The 19,404-nt window shown below is 36.2% G+C and overlaps 1 protein-coding gene across 1 annotated transcript in view; it reads right to left on the minus strand.

Annotated features, from left to right (window-relative positions):
• The window catches only part of LOC120780914 (synaptosomal-associated protein 25), a 62,047-nt gene extending 45,507 nt beyond the window's left edge, over window positions 1–16,540 (minus strand). The window contains exon 1 of the mRNA XM_040113145.1: window positions 16,486–16,540. The gene's annotated coding sequence lies outside the window, so the exon portion shown is untranslated. The remainder of the gene's footprint in view (window positions 1–16,485) is intronic.
• Window positions 16,541–19,404: the final 2,864 nt, after the last annotated feature.

The raw sequence follows: 19,404 nt of genomic DNA on the forward strand, positions 1-19,404 counted from the left end.
TCAAAACCACCTAAACTTTGACAGTTGACTGGATTGGGGAGGTTTTGCCGTTTAGCAATTGGAAACGAGCGATGGCCAGATTGAAATCTTACCAAAAAAATATATAAACGGAGGGATTTGTTGCATCGTTCAAGACCTCTTATAAAAAAATGTAAAACAATGAATATTAAATAAATTTGTGAAATTTAAAGATATTTTATGAAACGTTTTGTAATTTGAAGCATCATAGTTTTATTTTCAATGGAAAATGATTAAAAACATTTAATGATTGAGAGCTAACAAGCTTAAATCCTTTTATTGGATATTGAAAGGACAAAAAGTCAGTTGTTTCTAATATTCTTTAAAAGTTTTAAATAGTTTCTCCATATAATAAATAACCACTATTTAGTAATTTTATACGTACTAAATGTTGGGTGTTAGGTTAATAAATGCCCAAAAAATTGCTATTTTGTACGATCTGGCCATAATGGAAAATGTTATAAAAACGTTTATTTTGAGGCGCTCTCACACTGAAATAAGTTGGGCATCCCATTATTCCTGACGGAAACTGAAACTATACAGCTTATATTCGTTTCACGGCATTCTCCAACGTGCCTGAAGTATAAAGCAATTCAGAGAGCGCCCTGTTTCCCCACCACTCAAATTCCACGCAACTGGCCTTCGCAGAAACGAGAAATTTACGTTAGAGCAGCGCGCGTTTTATTCCTGATTTAGGACTATGAATTTGTCTGTACATAATTTATACGGTACATTCAAGTAGAAATACCTTTCTAAGATATATATATAATAAATATATCCTGATAGAATGCACTCAACATTTGTAATTTGTAATATTCGTCATTCTCTTATTGTCATAGATAACTTGATTAAAATCTCTTTTCTTGCTCTCTCGCTTGCAGCTGATCTGTTTTCTGAGCTGGCAACAAAACACAATCAGGGTGCCGTCAACCAGCAGTTAGTGAAAAAGGCGGGATGCCAGAAAAGCAGCGCTATAATTATCTGACGAAATTAGTGTGAAATGAAACTGTGCGAACATATTTTGGCAAAATAAATGTTTATGTAAATTAATTAATGATTTTGCATTTTAGCATTAACATATATATGTATGTATGCATTTTCAAAGTGTTTAATTTAGTGTTTTGTATAATTTATTAGATACCCAAGTCAACCGGATCCTCGTTATCCTGATCATTTATACGTACATATATAGCCCGTTTAGTTTTAGGTGATACTCTAGAAACTGGTTACAAGAGTATAAAAATTACGCAAGTTAAAAACCATCATGCCTAACTTACCAAGTGTGATATCAAGGTGTAGAATTACCTTAGAAATAGGGCTTGAATAATTTTCGGTTAGAAGCATCAGGCTAGATATCACTCCCTCCATTATAATATTTTTAAAATGCTGAGCCCTCTAATCTTAAAATTGATTCCGATTTGTACTTGAAAATGCATTCGCATACAATTATATAGGAAGAATGTTTCATAGTAGAAAGAAAGCAATTTTCTGCAATCGTTCACCAGGTCTGCAACGAACTGCATGATAACCATTAGGTCAAATAATGGTTAAGCTTCAACTCGTTAGAAACATTACAGATTTCCACTTGGTCTGCGTCCAGTTAAGTTTCTTTTTAGCCCAAATTAACGGCTTTTCTTTCATTTTTATGGTCACCAGTGGCTTTTCTTCTTAACATTCCCACCTCGTTAAGCTGATTTTGAACTATTCGAATTAAAACATCATTACTTAATGATTCGTCCAACCCTACTTTAATCTCAGCTGCTTTATTAAAGTTATTGTTAACTTGTTTTTAAGGTAGCACGGACTTCCCTTAAACTAGTGCTTTACTTTCTTCCCCCCTAGTTCGTCAGTTTTACGGTATTTTTTCAAACAACGTCGCACTGATCTTTTGTTAAAATGCTGTCCTGCTATTTTGCGAATTGATATAAATAATAATATCAGTGACAATCTGCGAGTTAACATTGCCCTTAGCTCAATAGCATAACTGGTAATATATCCAAAATCCTTTTAGATCACCATGGTTTAACCGATTACTTCAGAAATGTTACATTTGAAAATAAAAGCAAAAACACTTCTCAGCCACCGGGTACCCCGACAGAAGTTCGGCGCAGTTCGTGTAATACTTACATTATGATTATAATTTTATTTTATATCTAAATGGAGTAAATAAGTATCTATATGATAACTATAACAATTTATGTTCATTTTTAATTATTTATTGATAAAATATACTGTATATAATAATAATAATAATTTTATTTTGCGACATGAAGTTACAAAAAAGAAATAAATTTTTTACTTTTTGCACAGTGAAATATAAGTAACAATTTGAACAAGTAAATTTGAATAACTAAATTTTAAGAATTAATTAAAAAATTAAGAAAAATTAAAAATCACTCATTGCAATGTAAACATTTAGAAATGTTCACCGAATGCTGGTCGCATACGGGCTTATCGCACTCAAACCAGGGTTTCCGTGTCTTTCGGCGTTTGCGAATAGGCTGCTCGTTACAAATGTAACAAGATCCAACAACAGCTCTCTTCTCCCAGTGGCGTCTCGACGTTGGTCATTTCTGGGTACCACCTCCTACTATTGGCCTTTCAAAGAAACTTTCGACTGCGACTTTGGTAGAGTGGGTTCACATTATTTGCTGATTCGGGGCTCGCTCTTCGATCATAGGCATTGCTAATTCTTCTGACAAATGTCGAAGGAAAAGCCTTCGTCTGTTTGTTTTCTTGCGAATCATGCTGTTATTCTCATAGTAGATGACATAAGCAGCTACACCTGCAATGTCGAGGATATTGAAAAAGAAAGCCAGCAGCCATCTGCGTTCGCCGTTGGGTGGGGTATCTCGAACACATTTGATCCATGGTGTCATTATAAAAAAAAATCATTTCTTGTTTTTTGTGAGCTGCATCAGAATTTTCAAAATCATAGTGCTTCGTACTGGGAAGAAGTATTACAGCTTTGTTTTTCTTTGGAACGTACTAGAAGATAGTAGCTTTTTCATGAAATCCAAAAAGAGTTGACAGTACTTCTCTAGACCTTGACGGTTTCATTTCTTGAGGTATAAACGTTTTAGCTTTTTCCAATGTACCGACAATAGTAAGTTTCCAATGCAACAGAGTCTTCGCCAAGAGTAAAGTTGGGAAAAATCTATCCATGGTTATATTTCAAGCAAAATCCTTTATAATCGCTGATCAAGTCTTTGGCGACTCGTTCTCCTTGATTGACTTCTATTAGTATTGCAATAAATAACTAACTACGAGTATCGATATGTAATGCACATGCCTAGTCATGTCGGAATCTTAGGAAACGAACGAGCTGACACCGCTGCCAAAAATGTGATAAAGTCTCCTGCACTAACTCTTAACCGTCTGACCAAATCCGATCTGCACAACGCAATAAAAAACGAAAGACTTAAACTCGATTTAACTGATTGGGCAATCCAAGGGCATCACTACTGCAAATTAAACCCAAAGAGAGTTACACCTTCTTATCCAGCAAGTTTGCCAGCAAATGTTCTGAAGCCATACATTCGTCTTAGGCTGGGGTATACAATATTTACTCATTCTCATCTTTTACCTAGAGGTAATCCATTCTGCTGTCCTCTGTGTGGTGGGAGCAACACAGTACAACACATGATTGCCCAATGTCCGAACATCACGGAGTCCGACCGCACCGGCAACATTAACTTAACAAGAGCGTTATCTACACCTAGCCATGTCAACATTATGCACGTATGTATATAACTTCTTAAAACGCAATAATATTCTTAATCAAATTTAGCTTATTTAGGCATCCCCTTTAGAACAGTATAGTATAACAGTATATATCTAATGTAATTAAAATTTTTGTTTTCCGATATTACCGAGCTAAAAGTTAACATTTTAGAACTAAAAGGACGACTGAAAGCCCAGTAGCTACTGTCGCTTTTTAATTTATGCTGTTTATCCAAACTGACTGGAGTGACTGCAGCAATATATCTGGCTTCTTCGAGTCAACGACAGAAACCAGGAATAATGGGATGCCCAACTCCTCTGTCACTGGAAGTGAGAGAACAACTGCTAAACGTCAAAACCACCTAAACTTTGACAGTTGACTGGATTGGGGAGGTTTTGCCGTTTAGCAATTGGAAACGAGCGATGGCCAGATTGAAATCTTACCAAAAAAATATATAAACGGAGGGATTTGTTGCATCGTTCAAGACCTCTTATAAAAAATGTAAAACAATGAATATTAAATAAATTTGTGAAATTTAAAGATATTTTATGAAACGTTTTGTAATTTGAAGCATCATAGTTTTATTTTCAATGGAAAATGATTAAAAACATTTAATGATTGAGAGCTAACAAGCTTAAATCCTTTTATTGGATATTGAAAGGACAAAAGTCAGTTGTTCTAATATTCTTTAAAAAGTTTTAAATAGTTTCTCCATATAATAAATAACCACTATTTAGTAATTTTTATACGTACTAAATGTTGGGTGTTGGGTTAATAAATGCCCAAAAATTGCTATTTTGTACGATCTGGCCATAATGGAAAATGTTATAAAAAACGTTTATTTTGAGGCGCTCTCACACTGAAATAAGTTGGGCATCCCATTATTCCTGACGGAAACTGAAACTATACAGCTTATATTCGTTTCACGGCATTCTCCAACGTGCCTGAAGTATAAAGCAATTCAGAGAGCGCCCTGTTTCCCCACCACTCAAATTCCACGCAACTGGCCTTCGCAGAAACGAGAAATTTACGTTAGAGCAGCGCGCGTTTTATTCCTGATTTAGGACTATGAAGGTGTCTGTACATAATTTATACGGTACATTCAAGTAGAAATACCTTTCTAAGATATATATATAATAAATATATCCTGATAGAATGCACTCAACATTTGTAATTTGTAATATTCGTCATTCTCTTATTGTCATAGATAACTTGATTAAAATCTCTTTTCTTGCTCTCTCGCTTGCAGCTGATCTGTTTTCTGAGCTGGCAACAAAACACAATCAGGGTGCCGTCAACCAGCAGTTAGTGAAAAAGGCGGGATGCCAGAAAAGCAGCGCTATAATTACTTGACGAAATTAGTGTGAAATGAAACTGTGCGAACATATTTTGGCAAAATAAATGTTTATGTAAATTAATTAATGATTTTGCATTTTAGCATTAACATATATATGTATGTATGCATTTTCAAAGTGTTTAATTTAGTGTTTTGTATAATTTATTAGATACCCAAGTTAATATTTTTCAGCAGTGGCATCATTGGCAAATGTTATAAAAAATGCGAGTTTTGACAGCTCTCTCTCGAACCAAAGTGTCTCGTATCAAGTTATCTATGCTTATTGTCATTTTGCTACCGAGCAGACAACATTGTTGTTGTTAGATTTCGCACTTGCGCCTTCGCGTATGTGGGTATGTGTGTAACGAAAGCAAATGACAGAAACATTTTTAATTATTCATTCTCTTACATATATGCTCTTTTCTGTAGAAGCGCTGCTTATATTAGCTTAATGTAAAAATTGAAGAACTTTAAACGCAAATATATCAAAAAGTGGTTCAATGAATTTAAAATCTGTAAAATTTGTGCAAAGTTTCAGATCGCACACTTTAATTTGATGTATTATTTGTCTCTGTACGTTTTGTAGATCTCTGGAAATAAGCGCCTTGTCTTAGAATAATATATAGATACTTTATAGGGTCTCCGACGATTCCTTCTGGGTGTTACAAACTTCGTGACAAACTTAATATACCCTGTTCAGGGTATAGTTATTATTATGGTAAAATGAGGTACAATAGCTTAGAAGAAGTTGACAAAAATTATTTATTTGATATGAAAAATTTGGAAAGGTTCCAGAAATGGAACTTATAGACTTAACTTTGTTAAGACAATTACAAAAACAGATACCAGACACAATAGGGGAATAAACGATTTAGGAACATTATGGAAATAGTTAGCAGGTACACCAGAACATAACGATCTAGTGTTAATAAATAATTAAATGAACGAACTAATTGAAAACGATAATAAACAATTGACGACAAACTCAAAACTTTATAAAATCATTACTCAATTTACAGAAACGGTAGAAAGTATGTATACACGAGAAGGCAGATGTTGAACTAATGAAAAAAGGAAGGAATAAATTTTTAATGGTGGAATTGCAAAACTCAGTTAATACGAGTACAACAATAATGGGGAAAATAGGAATTTTAAATCCGGCAATTTTGCATTTGAACGAAATTGAAAATATAACAAAAAATGAGAATGAAATACTGACAATGACTGACATAATGGATATTTCCACATTTCAAATTTTACAAAATAAGGATTTAATTGTTATTTATATTAAATACCCGAAAATTATCTTGGATTGTAAATTTTATGAAATAAGAGCAATTGCTCAAATAGATGGTAAGATAATACTAGAAAAAGAAATCGCAAAATGTAATGAAAATACATTAAAGTATATGTAAAAAATTGTAAAAAAGAATTGGTAAACTTTTATTGTAGAATTGAAAATACAAATACTTGTTTATCAGAAATTTTAGCTGGTAAAAAAGCCAAATGAAAAAAGATTCGAGAAAGAAATAAAGAAATAGATTAAATTAAATAAGGTGCTATATTAGTTTGAGGAAACCATACTATTGATGGTCAATCGGTAAAAGGAGTTTACCTTGTTACATTTAAAAATCAAACAAATATTGATAACATATCTTATGAAAATACAGACTCAAAAATTTGGGAATATGTTAAAACTAGAGATTTGAATAATTTTGAAATTATTAAATATATCTGAGGATTATGATTTAAAATTTGAAAATATAAATTTTATTAATTCCGTAAAAAATTACATAAAATCACACCCTCCACATTGGATTTTCATAACTATCACAATTATAATTATAGCAGTATACGTAGTTCTTAAACTGTTCAAATTAATTGTAAATTGGAAGGAAAATGGAAAATCAAGAATGCAAGAAGAAATGTTAAATAAACTTACTTTTGAAATTGATAACTTGACCCATCTAATGACAGAATTCTAGAGATTCTCTTAAAGAGAGGGGGAGTTAACATTGCCCTTAGCTCAATAGCATAACTGGTAATATAAACAAAAACTGTAATAAGAAATCCGTAAAGCCTTAATTGAATTAAAAAGAAATAAACAAAGCTGAGTCAGCTTCAATTTATAAACATATATTAAGAAATTCGAGTTCTTTCCAATAAGGTCTGAACTGCGCAGTTAGTATTAAGTAAACAATATTATAACCTGCAAATAAGTGCATCATGAAATAAAGAACACTTTCGATTGTAGTCAAGAGGGAGATAGTAGTTTATTTTTAAAAACCCTCTCCGCGCTACCGCAAAGTTAATTTGCGTTTGTTTAGGCATGATTTAGTTTTATTTAATAGAAGACACGATTTACAAGGGCTAATCACATAAGCGAATGCTTTCAGGTTAATGAAATGTAAATCAAAATATCTAAAAAGTGTCCCTGCATAGCCGTATGTTTGCTGTATGGGAATCCAGGCAATACCCAATACCGTTTAATTTGTAAAAAAACATTTCCTGCGCTTTTTGTTTGGATGGGTGTACATATGATAATTTTCAAATTGTAATGTATTACAATTATTATATTCGATCGCCATCGTGTGGATATCTGGATTGAATAGAATGATATAAAAATCGTAATTAAAAATCAGAGGTGGATGAAAAAAGATAAAGTGATTGGTTCAGTTTGTTTTCTCTCCGCTGCGACACGGCACTCCTCGTCGTACCAGCTGTTCTTTTGCATTTTCCGAAAACCAATGGTTTCGGTTGCAGCTGTGCTCTCAGAGAACAGGAATGCAAGTCGAGTACAAAATCGTTCGGCTAATTGTTGTGATTGCAGCTTCTCGACGTCGAAACTTCTTTGTGTTTTTTGAAGTACGTTTTTTGCTGCACAGAGGCGGGTGCGAATCTGGGCTGCAACAAGATAATGGTCCGAGTCGATGTTAAGACCTTGGAGCGCATGCACATCTAAAACACTGAAGACGTGTCTTCCGTCTATCACAACAGGATCGATCTGGTTGGTGGTTTTTCGATCAGGAGACAGCAAGGTGGCTTAATGAATTTTCTTATGCTGGAATCTAGTACTACAGATAACCATATTTCGGGCCCCGGTGAAGTCAATCAGCATCGATCCATTTGGTGATGTTTCCCCGTGGAGGCTGAATTTACCGACCGTAATGCCAAAGATACCTTCTTTGCCCACCCTGGCATTAAAGTCGCCAAGCACGATTTTGATATCGTGGCGGGGCAGCTGTCATAGGTGCGCTCCAAGCGCTCATAGAAGGCATCTTTCGTTGCATCGTTCTCTTTTCCGTCGGGGGTGGGCGCAAATCAGTGATATTTTGAAGAACTTCGCTTTGATGCGGATTGTGGCTTGACGTTCATCCACCGGGGTGAATGACAGTACTCGGCGACGGAGTCTCTCTTCCACCACGAATCCCACACCAAATTTGCGCTCCTTTATATGGCCGCTGTGGTAAATGCCACATGGACCTACTCGTCTCAGTCCTTGTCCCGACCATGGCATTTCTTGGACGGCGGTGATGTCAGCCTTCCCTCTAACGAGGACATCAACCAGATGGGCAGCGGCACCTTTCCAATTAAGGGACCGGACATTCCAGGTGGGTGCCCCTAAATCGTAGTCCTTATTTCGTTGGCCATGAAAAGGGGGGTCTCTCATCCGAGGCTGTTTTATCTTTTTCATTCTTCTTTTTCTTCTTCTTAATTGGCGTAGACACCGCTTACGCGATTATAGCCGAGTTAACAACAGCGCGCCAGTCGTTTCTCCTTTTCGCTACGTGGCGCCAATTGGATATTCCAAGCGTAGCCAGGTCCTTCTCCACTTGGTCCTTCCAACGGAGTGGAGGTCTTCCTCTTCCTCTGCTTCCCCCGGCGGGTACTGCGTCGAATACTTTCATCCATCCGGACAACATGACCTAGCCAGCGTAGCCGCTGTCTTTAAATTCGCTGAACTATGTCGATGTCGTCATATATCTCGTACAGCTCATTGTTCCATCGGATGCGATATTCGCCGTGGCCAACGCGCAAAGGACCATAAATCTTTCGCAGAACTTTTCTCTAGAAAACTCGCAACGTCGACTCATCAGTTGTTGACATCGTCCAAGCCTCTGCACCATATAGCAGGACGGGAATTATGAGCGACTTATAGAGTTTGGATTTTGTTCGTCGAGAGAGGACTTTACTTTTCAATTGCCTACTTAGTCCGAAGTAGCACCTGTTGGCAAGAGTTATCCTGCGTTGTATTTCCAGCCTGACATTGTTGGTGGTGTTAATACTGGTTCCTAAATATACGAAATTATCTACAACTTCAAAGTTATGCCTGTCAACAGCGACGTGAGTGCCAAGTCGCGAGTGCGACGACTGTTTGTTTGATGACAGGAGATATTTCGTCTTGCCCTCGTTCACTGCCAGACCCATTTGTTTTGCTTCCTTGTTCTAGTCTGGAGAAAGCAGAACTAATGGCGCGGGTGTTAAGGGCTGATGATATCAATATCATCAGCATACGCCAGCAGCTGTACACTCTTATAAAAGATGGTACCTTCTCTACTAAGTTCTGCAGCTCGAACTATTTTCTCCAGAAGCAGGTTGAAAAAGTCACACGATAGGGAATCGCCTTGTCTGAAACCTCGTTTGCTATCGAACGGCTCGGAGAGGTCCTTCCCGATTCTGACGGAGCTCTTCGTGTTGCTCAACGTCAGTTTACACAGCCGTATTAGTTTTGCGGGGATACCAAATTCAGACATCACGGCAAAGAGGCAGTTCTTTTCGTGCTGTCGAACGCAGCTTTGAAATCGACGAAGAGGTGGTGTGTGTCGATTCTCCTTTCACGGGTCTTTTCCAAGATTTGGCGCATGGTGAATATCTGGTCGGTTGTTGATTTTTTTATCGTTGTCCTTATTTCGTTTGCCATGGTCGTCATCAAAAGAGGGGTTTCTCATCCGAGGCTGTTTGTCGTTTTTCATTGGGGTAGGCTTTTTACGTGGCGGGTCCCAAACCCAGCGCACAACCCTATGCAGGGGATGTTTCACCTTCTCACTTTAGCTTGCCTACAAACGGATTTTCTTAGGCTACCCAGATATTTGGTCGAAGACCGGAAGTTATGAGCTGCTTGAGCCATATGTAAAAAAAATAGTTTCTGGTCATGTAAATGGAGATCAAAGAACTTTCCTCACTTGCGTGAACTTCTACACATGACTCCATCCTCCCAGTATATATGTACATATACATATACTATATAAAACTCCTATACTGACAAACTCGATTTTATCTATTTTTCCTAAAACCACATACTATTAACGTGTCACATACTAAAACACTAAACATATAGAGCAGTGGTTCCCAAACTTATTTTGTCTACCGCCCCCTTTGAGAACAAATATTTATTTAGCGCCCCCATTTTTACACCTATTTAAAAACCACCATAACTTCAAATTGATTATTGTGACCTATATATGTATATTAACGGAGAACTCTAAACGAAACTTTTACTATAACCAGCAACTTGAAACCTGAGCGCAATAGGTAACATACAACGGCGCTTAGGTCTCAAGTTAACTCTTACGGGCTCCACCTGCCAATAAGAATGATTATTGAAACACAACTTTATAGTTTTTTAAAACAGAGAATCTTTTATTAAAAATAAAACTAAAATAATCGATCCATATATAAAAACTAATGTGAAGGATGAATCTGATGCTGTTTAATAAGTTATTATCAGGTTCCAATTTACTCAAGAACAGTCGCAAGTCGCCACGTTTGGTAACAAGCAAACGATTTCTATTTTAGTAAGCAGTGTTGTCACAGCACTAAATCCACGTTCACACAAATATGACGATGAGAATGCTATCAAGAATCGTTGAACGATTGACCACAATACAGGGTACAATTGCGAGATCGGTTTTTGTAGCCAAAATTCTTGGTAACCATTTTTGAACTTGATTTTTATTTCCTCGTTTGTTGTCAATTCTATAAGTTCTTCTTCCAGCTGAGGTGACATTGCTGTCTTGACATTTGAAAACGGATCCAACACCCAGTCTGGTATTCCCAAGTTCAAAATGTCCTGGAATCGTTCGGTGAAGTCAATGTGGAGGTTTTCCAAATGTGGGCACTAGGCAAACAATTCGTCGTTACTGCATGATACTGATAAATTCGGAAAATTGTGAAACTCACGCCCAGATTCATTTTGTGTAGAAGCAGTTTGGCTGCGAAAGCAGCAACGACGTTATTTGTTTTAATTAAATTTAGTTTATCGCCTTGCAGTTGGAGATTCATGTCGTTGAACAATTTATACAGGTCTGTCATGTAAGCTATATCATTCTTTGTTGTTATGACCTTGTCTTGAAATTCTGTATCTTTAGTTTCCGCGTCATTAGTAACACAAAGCTGATAAAATAATCTATCATTCAAAGAGCTGTTGCGGATTTTTGATTTATTGACTGCTTTGATGACATATTGCAGTGATTGAAATAGTTTTTCACTTAAGTTTCTAGCAACTAAATGTTGTCTATGAATAACGCAATGTACACCAAGGACATCTGGAATTTTATTTTTTAAGTGAGCTATTAAGCCTTTATGGCACCCTATCTTAGCCGGAGCGTCATCCGTAGCTATTGAAATAATTTTTTTCAAAGGAATCTCTTTCTCATCGCAAAACTTTTCCAACATATTGAATATGGTTTCGCCTTTTGCATCGGTTTTTAAATTTCTAGCAAATAATAGTTCTTCACATATTTTCTCATCTTTAATAAACCTCACGTAAGACAGCAACAATGCTTCATTAGTTGGTAAAGTGGGCTCATCGACCTGAATTGAGAATTGACTTGTCCTCAGGTGATCGCACAATGATTCTTCAATGTTTTCAGCCATTTCATCAATTCGTCTTTGCACAGAATTATTACTCAAAGGAATTTTTAATATCTGCGGCCGGTTTATGAAGCACGGTAGTTATTACTTCATTTATTGCTGGCAATATTAACTCTTCTCCAATGTTATGTGGTTTGCCTTTATGAGCAATTAACAAAGAGATATTGTACGAAGCTTGAAGTCCGTCGTCATCTTGCTAAACAGCCGCCGAAAATAGTTTTGCTACACTTGGCTGAGTATTATGCTTCTTCTCTAAGTCTTGAAAATATGCTACATTCTTGTCTCTCTTATCTGGATGCATTTTATTCAAATGATCTTGCAGTCTTGAAGGCTTCATTCATTCGAAAATGTTTTTAGACATAGAAGACACAAAGGCGAGGATGGGTTTGTGCGATTTTCAATGAATCCGAATTGAATGTATTCCGCACAGTATTACCGTCTCCTCTTTTTTACTTCCGACATTGTTTTGCTTTGAGAAATACGTTTAACTTCGCGAGTAGTGTAAAGGAGGCGTAATGCTCATCTATTGCGCGCAAAACCACAAATGAATATAAAATAAATATTACATTGTTTATATAGGAATGCTTAAGCACAATTATTATATAGTAGTCCAAAAATATGAATTCTTATTTTTCTTAGAAATATATTTGTAAAAAAAGGATCTTTCCCCCTTTCGTATTATCTTATTTTCCCCTGAAATACATTTGCAAAAAAAGGATCTTTCTCCTTTTCGTATTATCTTATTTTTTCCAGAAATACATTTGTAAAAAAGGATCTTTCTCCTTTTCTTATTATCTTATTTTCCCCAGAAATACATTTGTAAGAAATGATAAAGATCCTTTTTTTTATTTTACACATAAAAGATTTAAGGAGTTCAAAAGCTCAAAACGTGCGCTACATCAGCTACCTACCCGACGTCATTTCGCAAGTGATAAAATAAATTATTCAAGAGCTCAAAGCATGCGCTACATCAGCTCGAACCTACCTATCCTACACCTTTGCGCAAATGATTATATTATGATAGCAAATGCCCACATACAGATTTGGCAATGGCAATAGCAATACGTTTGACAGTTAGTATTCTATAAATTCTATCCTGTTGAGATGCCCCGTTTTGAAACGGACCGACCGATTGATATGATTTTAATTTTTTCTATATTCAATAAAAAAGGACAGATATACATATGTCTGAACTACTAACCGAGTTTGAGCAATCTTTTAATTCATATTAGTTGATGTTCACAATTTGTTGTTGAAAGTCGAGAGCTCATAAAAAACAAATAACCCCCCAGGCCTCTACACAACGCCCCCATTTTCTTTCTGGGTCTCTTACCGCCCCCCTTGACAGCTGCAGCGCCCACAAGGGGGCGTTATCGCCCACTTTGGGAAACACTGATATAGAGTGAAGTCAGTCGGATGTTCGAAAATCCTGATATTAGTTAAATGGGGGGTAAGTCAAGTTTTCCCTCAAATTTTTCTATTTTAGGCACAAAGATATACTGTTATAAGCAAAACACGCTCTTTTATTTTCTTTGAGATAGCTCGCATATTGGCTGATTGATGCGGTACAAAGTCACCCAGAAGTTCGAAAATCTTTATATTAGGTATGTATATGGGGTCTGGGAAGTCATAGAAATATAAAAAACATAACACATACCACATTTTGTTGATATCCGTCAGTCGGGTTTCGAAATATGGGTTTTCAGCAAAAAGTAGGCGATCGTTAAATTTTTACCCCGGGATCTATTATGCCCGTCATACCATCTCAGCGTCAAGTTTTATAGTTCTGGCGCATTTAGTTATTGATTTATAGCGCTTTTAGTAGTTTTAAACAGTACCGTTATATGGGGAGTGAACGCGTTTTTCCGATTTCGTCCATTTTCACACCATAGGGAGAAGTTCTTATAGTATTCGTGATGAGTTTGGTTGTTGTAGCTTTGTTAGTTTAGGAGACATGTACATTAAACGTATTGGGGGACGGGGCAACGCCCACCTTTTGTAAATTTTTTCCCACAGGTGCCTCTTGCTACTGCGATCCCTGTGTCAAATAAGAGTTGCATATCTTAATTAGGTGCTTAGTTATGGCAGTTTATAGGTTTTCGGTTAATGGCGATTTGTGGGCGTGACAGTGTTCCGATTACGCCCATCTACGAACTCGAACTTTTGAAATTTAATGTCCTTGTATGTGACGGCAGATTAATAGTATACAGAAAGCGAAATAAGGAGTTGGAAGAACGAAATATGTATGGTTTCTGCGGTAAACCATGGCGGTGGCGGTATAATTGCTTGGGGGTGTATGGCGTCTTCAGGAGTGGGAAACATTGTGCCAATTAATGGAAGTATGGATCACATATATTACATAAATATTTTAAAATAAAATTTTAGAAAATTGAGAATTGAATAAGATTATCAGTACTATCAAGAAAATGATCCGAAACATTAAGCTCAGAAAGTTATAAAAGTTCGGATCTCAACCCGATTAAGCACTTGTGGAGCAATTTGGAGAAACGATTGAGAGAGCGTCACTTTACCAACAAAAATCAGATGGAGAAGGTCTTGAAAGCGGAATGGCTTAAAACCGTTACTGAGGTAACAAAAAACTTGGTGAAATCGATGCAAAGACGTTTGCGGGAAGTTATTCGTCGCGGAGAAAAAACAGCAAAATATAAATTTTTCACTTTTTTACGTTTTCATTGAGTACTTGATAAATATCGAATACTTATTTTGATTGCTTCACTCTTTTTGAACATTAATACCATTAGCTTTCTGATTTATATTGTTTTTGTAGTTACAATAATTTCCAGAATAGAAGCTGAAAGCATATTTGTACCAAACCATTCAAAAGTTGTTTGTTTTTGTTGATAACATTATTTTTATGCATCAATATTCGCAGAAGTCGCTATGTGTCGAATACTTTTTTTGACGGTTGTATAAGTGATTATGTGCGGAGTAGGGACGTGCTACCTAATTGGCAGTTGATGTGCAAAAGGAAGATTTGTTGATATATCAAAACTACCTACAACATTTATGGTATTGCCGACGTAGTTTGTGTTCATCAATAAATTTTGATGCGATGCAAGCATCATCTAAATACGCAAATGTAAAATCCAAGCCTCGAAGTACTTAGTTAATATAATACTGGAATGTCTGCGTAACATTTCTTAATCCGAACACAATACGGCTGAATTCAAAAAGGCCAAACGGCGTCGTAATGGCGGTTTTACAGATATCATCGGGGTTAATAGGCACCTGATAAAACGCTTTCTGCAAATAAAAAAATGAAAAACTTTGATTCTGCTTGTGGATTATTTTTATTTGATCTTTTTCATTTTTTTTTTAATCAAGTCGAGAATATGATATCATGTAAATTGCCGCCGCCACAGTTGATTGTCATTTGAACCCTTTTTATGGCATTTTCCATCACTTTGGCCAGAACTTCCGGCGATAGGTCCTCACATTCTTGACGGATATTGTCTTTAAGAGCTGCAAGAGTCTGAGGCTAGTTGACATAAACCCGCGACTTCAAAAAGTCCCACAAAAAGAAGTCTGGAGCGGTCAAATCAGGCAATCCTGCTGGCCAGTGCAAATCGCCAAAACAGGAGATTAGGCGCCCGGGAAATGCATCCTTCAGCATATCGTTTGTGGCACGTGCAGTGTGTGCCATTGCACCGTCTGTTGGAACCAGATGTTTTCCAATCCCAATTTATCAACTCGTTGATCATTGCTCTAAAGCGCTCACCACTCACAGTAACCGTTTGGCCCGCGACGTCTTCGAAGAAAAAAGGTCCGATGACTCCCTAAGCGAAAACAGAACAACATAAAATGACTTTGAGCGGGATAATGGCTCTTCGTGGGTTACACGTGGATTTCCAGTGCCCCAGAAGCGTAAATTTTGATTATTTACGTACCCGCTAAGATGGAAATGGGCCTCTTCACTCATGATTATTTTTGATGAAAAATCATCTTTCTCTAGGTGGTAATTAAGAATGGCTTGAGCTGTTTCACGTCGCTATTAGTATCCGCCGCTCGTATTGATCATGTTCGTAATTTAAACGTATTAAAGTATTATTAAAAAATTAGGTACATTTTTCGTCTGAGGTCACCAACGTGGTTTTGTGCAGAGTAAGCATATGCTATCTGCTTGACAGTTGATGTGCAAAAGAGAAGAATTATTGATATATCAAAACTATATACAATAGAATAAAGCAAAACGCATGAATGTTTTGAGAATTAAAAATTAATAAAATTTATGGTGTTGCCACATATGTACATATAATCGCTCTCGAATAGTTTTAGGTGTTACGTACATCCGTGAACAAAGCTCTGAAGCAACATGTTGCAAGAGTATAAAAAGATGTAAAAAAAGTTGAGAAAATGTCACAAGTTCACTAGAAACTGCGTAACTGTTGGCGCACTGTTGGCGCACTCTTAAGATAGAAATTAATGACGGGATTGAAATAACTTTTAGTGTTTTATGTTATCTATGTATGTGTTATATACATGTTTAGGTTTTGAGTAACATATTTTAACTTACCTCCCTGGTCGTCCAAGGCCACTAACGTACGAATTCCAGCTTCTTTGCTCTGTTTAAAAGAAATTAATAATTTTCAGATTCCCAAAATATACCATTTAAGTTGGCTTAATTCTATGGGAAAAACTATAAGCGCGAGTAGCCTTCAACTTGTGGCTATTATTGTAAGAATTATACATAATAAGTACAAATGAATTATAAAATTTACTTTATGTACCTATACTTAGGTTACGTTTTATAATTCGGAATTAGAGAATAAAAACCAATATTAATAATCGAAAATCGATTTATTGTTTTCCAAAATATTCGTAATTAAGATCTTTACAAGTTTGAGTCCGTTTGAACCAATTTCCGAAGCACTTTTGCCACTCGATTGAAGTATCTCCAAAACATGCGTCCTGAACGCATCAACCGCCTCCTCAGGTGCCGAAAACCGTTAACCTCTTAGTTTGTTTTTTCGTCAGGACTTTACGCTGGATTACTGTTAAAATAGATGTCTTATGGTCTGATGTTTCAATCGATATAGTAAACCTCGAAAAAAACTGAAGAGTGATCCATCTTCGGCGCTTAGTTTTCCACATTTCCTGAAAAACAACTCGCAAAAAAATGGTTTAAGGTTTTGCGTTGTTTTAGTGGTTTTTCCGCGAACATCTCTTATTGGATCGGCTCGTTTTGAAACACCCATACAATCGACTGCTGTTTACTTTCGGGCTCATACGTATGAATCCATGATTCATCACTTTTCACGTTGACATAGACGTGTTTCCAACCTAAAAAAAATATTCTGCAAACAAATTTTCGTGCAATATTGGATGTATGTTTTACCACTAATCCCTTTAGTTGTCTCAATCTCACTATAGGTGACATGCCGATCTTGCAATATCAGTTTGCGCACACCATCAATAAATTCTAGAACAACGACTATTTTTGGACGACCTTCACGAAGTTCGTCTTAGAGTAGTCAACGATCTCGATTGAATTCATTATACCATAGAGCTTATGCATACTTGTATTTTAAGTTACAAATAGCGTATGTCAAAACGCTCTGAGTATGTACGCCATCAAAAACGACAAAACTTTGGGATCAAGTTATAATATAAATATAAAAGGCAACCCATGTGTTCTTTAATTTTAGGTTTTGTCCCTTGCGCAATAAGGATTACATTAATTGAATAAGTTGTAACTTGTTTAACCAATTTTTGCCATATGCCAACTATTCAGCTTTTTTAATAAATATTAAAGGTTGTCAATTTGTTTTAAAACTGATTTTGGACAATCATTCTCTTTTCCCATAGAGCGTTGTGAATTATTAAAGATGTAACGGCGGTTTCAAAAGGTGAATACGCATTATCCACTAGAAGAAACGTGGTGAGAAACTAATTCATGGTTGCTCGAATTACTGACTTTGCTGGGCGATCATGTCGACGGTGGCGCGTAAACTGTAATGGCATCTGCGACTTGAAAAATTATTAAAAAGTGGGAGTAGCCCCCACCTAAATATGAATTTATATACTTCCAAAAAAACTTATACTAAATCAACCACGCTTGCTCAGGACAAAACTTTTTGACAATTACACCGACAGTGTGAAAATGTATAAAAACGTCTTAAACACCCGCCTGTTTCCATATAAGGTTTATGTTGAAAACTGATAAAAGTGAAATATACAGTGTAAAAATGGGCGAAATCCAATAACAACCACGCCTCAATGCCCAATGAATGAATCGAGATAAAACTTTACACAAATACCTCCTTAAAGGTGTACCACTTATAACCAAAAATTTTAAAAATCGGATTACAACTGATAATAATATATCTACATGTCAAAAATTTATTAAATGATTGAAATGATTTGTTGTCATAATTGCTATCGAATTATATAATAAGATATTAACAAATTTAGTTTTGTTTATGAGCACCCGTCATGAGATACCTATATTCATACTAATCAAGAATAATAATTTTTTTTACTTTTCAAATTAAGGGTACAAACCGTGTGGCTACGAGCATACGACCTTTTTCCCTCTACTTCAAGTACGCATAACTCAAAAGTTTTTTTATACCTTTGCAACATATGTATACATATATATGTATATATAGAAATGATCAGGATGACGAAGCGAGTTGAAATCCGTCTGTCCGGACTGTCTGTCTGTCCGTCCGTGCAAGCTGTAAACATTGAGACATCTTAATGAAACTTGTACGTAGAGGGGCGTAATCGGACCACTGGCATGCCCACACACCATTAACCGAAAACCTATCAAACTAAGCACCATAATAAGATATAAAACTCTAATTTAACAGAGGAGATTGCAGAAGCAGAGGGTACCTGTGGGTAAAAAATTCTGAAAAAATGGGCGTGGTCCCGCCCCATTCATTGATTAATTTACATATCTCTTAAACCACTTCAGCCACAACAACAAAATTTCCTTAGAGTAAATACTTTCACAACTACTACCGACAGTGTGAAAATTAATGAAATCGGAAGATAACGCCGCTCACTCCCTCTATAACAGTACTGTTAAAAACTACTAAGGACTTTAGTGTAGCCGGTGTCAAAATTGGCCAAATCATATCTCGAGAGCCGTTCAACCGATTTCAACCAAATTTGGCATGTGGCTATTCTCGCCGTTTTTATTGAAAACTGTTGATAAAATTGGTCAAAAACTTAACCTATTCCCCATATAACAAACCTATAACATCCGGATGACTTTATTTCAAATGATTTGTGATGGTATGTAAGGTGCCTTAATGAATCTCTGGGAACATGTTATTAGTATGAGGCATGTTAATGTCAGTGGGGGATTAAGAGGAGGGAAATGGGGGAAATTGAGTGAAGAAGGAAAACAAAGTTCGTAAAAGAAAATACTCCAAACATTGGATTGATATTGTGTTGTTTTTACCTAAACCTAGAGTAATGTTAT

This window comes from Bactrocera tryoni, unplaced genomic scaffold (assembly GCF_016617805.1).
Source record: "Bactrocera tryoni isolate S06 unplaced genomic scaffold, CSIRO_BtryS06_freeze2 scaffold_25, whole genome shotgun sequence".
Taxonomy (NCBI): domain Eukaryota; kingdom Metazoa; phylum Arthropoda; class Insecta; order Diptera; family Tephritidae; genus Bactrocera; species Bactrocera tryoni.